An 8,926-nucleotide genomic window follows, 5' to 3' on the forward strand; every position below is an offset into this window, starting at 1 on the left:
ACCACTTCGAATAGTTAAACTTAATGACTTAACCCTAAAATCTCAACTAATTTAATATTAAGAGTTTAATATGTTAATTCCATGCATATTGCCGCCGAATTGATTGCTTATTCATCACTGCCATATCATCTCCCATTGATATCATTAATTGTTGGTAAGGAATTATTATAATATATATATATATATATATATATATATAAGGCACTCATCTGGTCCTATTGAGAACACTAATTGTTGGTAAGAAATTATTATAATATATATATATATATATATAAGGCACTCATCTGGTCAACAAATTGAAAAGGCAATCCATTATTATTTTTTTTTTTTCCTACCAACTATCCTACTTGTTTTATTCATATAGACGAACGTAGAAATTCACGAAACATATATGCAGAGAATGCATTACCTGAAGTTTGCCGCCACCGTCAGTTCTTCGTTTTCCCCTAATTCTTTTTTTTTTCTGAATTATTTAAGTACTAAAAGTGATAGGTTTTACCCACATATTTTATTAAATATAGGTTAAAAGGGTATAGGGTCTTAAATAAATTATCACTTTAGCCCATAAACTATTGATTAATTAACTTAAGTTAAACAAATATTCAAAAATTCTAAAGAGGAGCTTTTGGGTCATTACAGGAAAGGCGGATAGGAGTTCATGATGAATTCGAATATATTTACATGCAACAAAATAAAGGGAAAAAATTAATATATAATCCAAATAATATAATTAAAAAAAAGTAAGCTTAATTAACTAGAAAGTATGGATTAACTCAAGAAAAATGCACGTAAACATACAATTGTACAAAAGGAATCACACAAAGACGCACTGGACAGTAATAATAAATGGCAAAAACTATTCATTATCACACATCTAGGTGGTTATATAGATATATAAATAATCGACATACTATAATAATCCGCTTCCTAGAACAAAACTTGACCAAGGACCACATAGAGGTATAACATAACTAAAAGGTAACTAAAACTAAAGTTCAAATTCAAAAGAAAGCCCACATGAATTGCCAAACATTGGTCGACTTATTAACCAATTTGAGTCCAATTGACGAGTTTTCGTTAAAAGAATAATAATTTTTTGAAGTAAGACGAATTTATATGATTGACTGACAAGCTTTTTAATTTTAACGAAATAAAATAATAGTCTCAGTTATTGAGTAATTGGAGGTACTTGCATTATAGTCGACATTGAATTAAATTAGGGAGTGTTAAAATGCAACTTTTGGGATAACTTTCAAATATGTATAAAGTGTTCTGATTATATAAAATTATAAAAACATATATATTATCTAATAATTATAAGAAGGATAAAAACGTTAAAATAACTTGCAAAAATATTTTGAACTTTATAAAAACTAATTATTTCAAATCGTTTTAGAATTAAGAAGCTCGCTAATTAATTCATATCGTCGAGGGTCAAAATTGGGTGTCAACAAGTTCATTCGAATTCTCTAAGATTTCATTTTCGAACGAATTTTGCGATGTCAAAATACTTTTGAAATTAATAAATAGTATTAATTTATCGATTAAATAATACCTCTACGAAATAACTATATTTCATGATCTCACCTAATTAATTTGGTGAGGTTTTACTACTGAAAACATTTAGCTAGACAAAGTGCACTCCCAACTAAATTTTTATATCTTAAACAAAGTCATTTGACCAACAGTTCAGATGATAATTAGAGTTATCCTTACTGGTACATTAGTTATCAAAAATTAAATTTAGAAAACTACCAAACATTAATATCAACAGCACACACAACAGAAACTCAATTTGCATTTGTTTCATTCTTTAGCTAACGAAATTATTTAATCGCAAGGAAAATGGTAAAATAATACTAAGCTCAATTATATAAACAATTATAAAAATAAAATATAAAATTTATATTCAAGACCATTTATTCTAAAATATTTCTTGTCCACATACAATCAAATTCATTTGTAAAACTAGGTCATAAGGTAAAAATTATGAAGACTTGTATCAAACAAATTCGATAAAAAAAAATTATGAGCAAGCTCGATGAAAATTGTGCATACTGCCCAAATTATTACAATTTATTTAATTTGAGGCAGTACTCAATTTTACATATGATAAAAATACCTTATTCCGTAAAGAGAACAAATTTTAAATATGGTGACTTTATTTAGAGCTTTCCAATATAACCACTTTATTCCAAACAAATCTATAGATTGCGAAAAAACATAAAATTTTAGGAAAACTCTTTTCACGTTTTGAAATAAGATGTTAATTTTAAATGATAGTCTCGTGTTGATAACGTGTTATAAAATAAAAGTAGATTATTAAATCAAATGAAAAACATAGAAAGAGGAAAGGAAAACAACAAATATTAAGAACAAAGAAGAGAGAAAGTAATCATTCAAAATAAGTATTGGTACTTCAGTCCGACGAAAATAATAAAAAAGTGTCACGTAGGTCAGCCAATGAAGAGTACTTCATACCTAATAAGTGGGGTTATTTATGTAATTTTACTTTTCTAATCCTTTAATGTTCTCCACATATCAATCTTTTTTAATTTCCACGTGGTCTTTGCTCCACGCTTTCTCGAACCTTCCTCAGTCTCTTTGTGATTCCACTTTCATCTCTCACGTCGATAAAATGTTGTGAAGCTTTGCTTACTTACTACTGTCGACGATGAATGTGTTCGGTTTTATTTGCACTAAATTTCTTACCATAAATAGGTTTTCTTTTTAGGAAAAGGTTTTGGATTGACTAATCTTTTTTCTGGTAGGAAAAGGTTTAGGACTCTATAAATAGAGGCATGTTCCTTCTAACTTAATCAGCATTCACAATGTAGTCTTAAGGGCTTTGAGAGCTTTGGTTAGAGGGAGAATTTGTGAGTCACAAGCTTGATACGTTATCACTTGTGTGAACCTCCCATGTATTCCGAGTGAATTGGTTGAGGTTGTTTTCCTCTATATTTTGTACTCTCATATTTACAGTGGATTGCTTATCTCCTTTGTGGACGTAGGTCGATTGACCGAACCACGTTAAATCTTTGTGTCTTTTGGTATATTTCTCGTTGTCTTCTTACTCATGGTCTTTCGAGGTTTGCTTTGCTAGCTTTCGCGTTTACACCTGCTTATTTTCGGTCCTAACAGAATGGCGGCTAGTACTGCTTATTCTTCTCATATCTAACAACAAATTTATGTGAAGCCTTGATTCTTTACCATTGTCGGCGATGAAGGGCATGTGGTACTACTTATTCTTTTTCAGTAAGTTTTGTGCTCTATTTCCTGCAATTTATTTGAAAACAAATAAATATTACCTTGTTATATTTTTTTTCCCTTTTCATCTTTCGCCGCAATTTTCTTGAAATTTTGCTGAGAAATTAGGGAGAGAGCGAAGGATTTTGAGATTTATGTTAACCGAGACTCAAATTGAAGTTGACCTCGACATTGCAACTCTGCATATGTTATCGAAAATGAAAAAGAAATGCTAAATTCATTTTGTTACCTTATATTTTTAATTCTAAAAATGAAAAACTTATTGACCAATGTTTACTCTTTTTGTTTGAAGATATAGTATCTAATGTTTGTTATACAACTCCAACTTTCTTATAGAATCAAGAGTTATTTGCTTCAAATTAGCTAATTTAACTGGTGAGGCTATTTCTAGGCGTCAAAAGATCACTCGATAATGAAGCCCTAACTTGGGCTAGGATTCATTTGAAGCATATTTTTAATGTGTTTGACTTTTGTTTATTTTACAGCCTACTATTAATATAATGAAAATCTTATTCCCCACAAAAATATACTAAATGTTACATCTTATTATCCCAATAAACACAATGTCTCTAAAGATTTTAGAGATTTTGGATGTAATGACATAACTTAATAATCGATAAATGTATTTACAACAATAAATATTACGGCTAAAACTAAAATATATTGCCGCTAGATGTCTCTTTTAATGTGGTCTTGTTCTTTTTAAAGTTTGACAATGACAACTTGATTTCTCTTCAATTTACCATTTTAATAATATCTACCGTCTAAAACAATCTTCTGATTTACTCTACTCTACTTTGGAAGTACTGAAATTGATACTATACTCTCCTTCCTAGATCTTGTTTTGTTTTACCCCTTGTGAGTTTGATGTTTCTGGTGACAATCTTCAAAAATTGTTTGCCTAATAGCTATAATTGTGAATCCCTTACTTTAATCTTTAGATTTTGAGTAAACAGTAAAAACTAGTAGCAGCCTAGTGTGAAGTTGGTAGAGTACTAATGATTTCATATAGTTATAGTATCTAATTATATATTAAATTATTAATATTTAATAATTAGGAAGGGTAAAATAATAAATTATTACCATCTTATTGGGTTATTGGGTAAGTTTACCCAATAACCCAATAGTAAAAACTGATAGCGGTCTTATAACCCAATAATTTTTTTTTATAAATCCATTAAAAATCTAATAACTTTTTTTTTGGTTCGGTTTATCGATTGGTTCAATTTTTGCACACCCCTACATATATGGCAAACTGAATTTATGAAATAACATTATATGAGTATAATTTACATAATTACATTCTATGAGTATATTATAATTTGTTATGTAGCTTTTAATTTGTATTAAAAAAAATTAAAAAAAAATTTATACAATATTTTACTTTTTCATTGAATAGTAACAGTAACGCTAAATACGGTAACAAACATTTATATATCTCATATTTAAGATAAACATTCAAAATTAAATATTTTTCAAAAAAAAATTCTATAGTGACAGAAAGACCATACAAACTTGTTTCCGAGAAACTAAATTCTTTAGTGTATATAAAATTTATATACGAATATAAATAAAATGAATATATAATATTTGATTTGTACCAAATTGTAAAGTAATTATTATATACATATATAAATAACTATAGATGTATAAATAAAAATATGAATATAGTATTCATATACACACAAATCCTTCAAGCAACTTTGTATATAATAACATAAAATACAAAAAAAAATTGTGATTTAAAACATATAATAATACAAATTATTGTACCAGATTTTAAAAGTAATTACTTATATACATATATAACTAGTTAAATAAAAAGAAACTGTATATGTATAAATGAAATTTATATAAGAATGTAAATAAAATGAATATAAATTGTTTGATTTGTACCAAATTGTATAGTAATTATCATATACATATACTAGTAACTGCATATGTATAAATAAAATTATGAATATAGTACTTGTATATACACAAATTCCCCAGGCAGTTTTGTATATAATAACGTAAAATACAAAAAAAAATTATGATTTAAATCAAATTATTATACAAATAATTATACAAGATTTTTTAAAGTGATTACTTATATACATACATAACTAGTTAAATATACAAAAAAACTTAAAATATGAATATAACTACATAAATACCTTGATCGCTTTTGTATATAATAATTCAATGTACAAACAACTATATACATGACATTTAAGCAAGCAGATTCATATATAATAACTCTCTGTAATGTGAATGAATATAGACATATAAAAATGAAAATAAAGTGTAATAAGACATACCACTCGTAATCCTTATAAATGGAGAGGAATCATCCGTTTTGATTTTGAAATACTTGTCATCTGTTAAGTAATAAAGAACTTTTTTTAAAAAATATGAAAGACTAACAAGCATACTACATATACACTTGTTAAAGCAGGAGATAAGGAACTCCAAAAAATAAATTCACCCATGAAATTGATGGTTATCTGCGAAAAGTGAAATTACAATTGGAGGGAGAAGGTCAAAATTTTCTCAATTTGAAATTTAAATCAGAAGTGGAAGAGTGATTTTAGGAGAAAGATATGGAACGAGGATAAGAGAGATAAAATTGATTTGTATAAAATTATATACAAATGTTTTGGATGACTTTTTTGGTTCAGTATACAAATAAGTAGTGGGTTACATTAATTATGACAAAAAACTGCAATTATATTTACAGACAGTAAATAAATTAAAATATACCCTTATTAACTAATTACTTAGGGATATACGTCATACCACGTAATTTTTCCTATTATTTATAACAAAAATCAAAAGTAGGATCCTTCTATTTTTTTTATTTTTTGACTTAATGTAACTAAAGTTATACTTTAAAAAGTACTTTTTAAAAATACTTTTTTCCAATTAATATAAATATGCTCGTAGTAAAAAAAAATTTATTTATCTAAGATTGAGGACTGCTGGATATGGTCCACTATTTTAGACTTTAGAGATGAGAATTGAGAATCAGACATGTCTGTATCTTATACTTAAGACTCAATGGACATGTTTTTGTCTTAATAAAAGTATTTTACTGAATTAAATGTGTAATATATATGAAATAAAATAAAAATCTAATAGAAATCAACAACAACAAAAATGAACTTAATATCAAGTGAAAGTATTTTATATTGGTTTCTATCATTTGATATCAGAGCCAAAAAAAGCTTGTATTATTTATGGTATTATTGTACTAATAAAATGATAACTCTAAAACTTTAGTTCAAGTCGTCATCTTGCGATTGATGGATATTACAATTATAGATATATATTGATCGAGAAGGTCCAAAATATTTTGTCCATGTGCAAGTGCCAACAACTGATATTGCTTTGTCTGAAATAAGTGAAAAAATAGAATTGACAATATAATATTAAACATTTCAAAGCAAAAAATTATCTTTTTCAAATTATTGATTGCTCAATAATGAAAACTAAAGGTGAAACTATTGTGTAAGAGGAAAGTTTGGATAAACTCAATAACTTTTGCATAAATTCTATATTTATATTAAAAAGATCAAACTCATTGGTGACCCCCTAAAATTGGCACATAGGCACCTCAACTTGACGATATTCGTGTTACACAGTTTAAGTTGGATTTTATTATGTCATTTTGACATTTTTTGCTGAGTTGGCATATTATGTGTGTGACACTTTTTTTGAGCGCGTAGAAAGCATAATTTTATGATTTTTAAACTTTTTATTTATTTTTCTTTCTTCTCTCTCCTTTTCACACTTCTTCCACCATATACCACCACCTTGCCACCATTGTATATTCAACTTTCTCCTCTCTTTGTCATTTCTTGACATGGAAAATTAAATTAATTATATATATCAACAAAAATAATTTAAGAAAGGACCAAAAAATATGCCTAGAGCATATATGTGTTTCATGATATCAAATTTTTTCACCTAATTTTTTCATAGTTTCATTGTCGGAAAGTTTATCGAATTCTTCAAATGTTTGTTGGTCTATTTTCACCTCTCTCTATTTGAGTTATTTTTTCAGATTCAATTTTTGAAATACTATTTTCTACTTCTTTAAACTTTGAACTTTTTTTATTTAGATGAACTCATTGCAAGTAAATTCATAAATATATATGATTTTATCATGGATAATTTTTCTTGGGGTACTTTGAAACTTTCAAAACGAGCAGTTCCAATGGTGAAGGTGATTAAAGAAAAAAAAAAGATGAATTAGAAGGATTGAAGAGATGGTAATAGTATGATAGTTGAATTATAGATATTTATTGATGACCCAAATTGGTTATATAGATTTGAAGAAAAAGATGATAGTTATAATAATCTTCAAACTTGAAGAAGAAGACATCAAAGTAATAGTGGTTTGAAGAGGAGGAGATGTGAAAATGGTGGAGGATGATAATGGTGGAGGAGAAAAATAAAGGTGTTGTAGATTTTATTTTTTTTCCTTTTTCTTCTTTATTGAAAGGTAATTTTTAAAGTTATTAACTAATTAAACAGTTTTAAAATGGATTTTATTCATAATATAATTTTTAAATTTTTAATATATATGTCACATGTCATTATTTAATTCGCTACTTTGACACATCATCGGCAAGTGTAATATACACATCCTATATATTTAGTTGGTTGTCAAAAACGTGTCAATATGACACAACGTCTCCCTATTAAAATGAATAAGGTCTATTTGAGGTGTCAAAGTGAAAGTTGATGCCAACTTAAGGTGGCTACCGATGGGTTAGGCCTATTAAAAATGATAGTGAATATAACAAATTTATAAGTGAAAAACCCACTAACGAAACAAGCATATGATTCAATGTAAAGAATCATGTTTTTGATAACAATCAAATAGCGTTTTTGGTTAACAACATCCTTAAACTGTACCCCCAAACTTAAACTACATCCTTAAATTATCTTTCTTAACAAAAAAACAACTTTCAAGTATTTAAAACTTAACAACTTTCATCCCTCTAGTAAAATTTGACAAAAAGATAGCAAATTTCACACAAAAAAATATGCCATTCATTATTCTCATAAAAAAGTGTATTATATTATTACCGATTGAAAAAAACATCCAAAAAAATAAAATAAAATTAAGACTCATGTTTGCTGTTAAAAAAAATAATATTATGACGGTGTGAGTTTACGAGGAAACATGATTTGCTCTTCTCATTTACCAACTAAATGGAGTTGGAGCTTAGTTTCACACCATCTTCACCTTACAAAGTTAAAATGTTGTTATATCAATAATATTTTTGGGGCAAATTGATAATTGAGATGATCAAGATTCAGCTAATTTTGATCTCTAGTACTCAAGTTTCATTTTTCATTATTAGAAGTAAAAGCCTTCGACCGACTGTAACGACCTGTTTAGTCGTTTTGAGCAGCATATTTTATTTCTGGAAAAACTGTGTGAGTCGACGGAACCCACGACGGACCGTCATGGACACGACGGGCCGTCGAGGGTGTCTCGTTCCAAAAGACTTAGACTTCTGAAATTTGGGTACTGAAATCGACTCTCTGAACTTGGCGACGGACCTGCAGGACGAACCGTCGTGGGCACGACGGACCGTCGCAGGTGTCTCGTTCCAGAACACTTAGACTTCTGAAATTTGGGTACTGAAATCGACTCTCTGAACTT

Source organism: Solanum pennellii, chromosome 12, assembly GCF_001406875.1.
Source record: "Solanum pennellii chromosome 12, SPENNV200".
Taxonomy (NCBI): Eukaryota; Viridiplantae; Streptophyta; class Magnoliopsida; order Solanales; family Solanaceae; genus Solanum; species Solanum pennellii.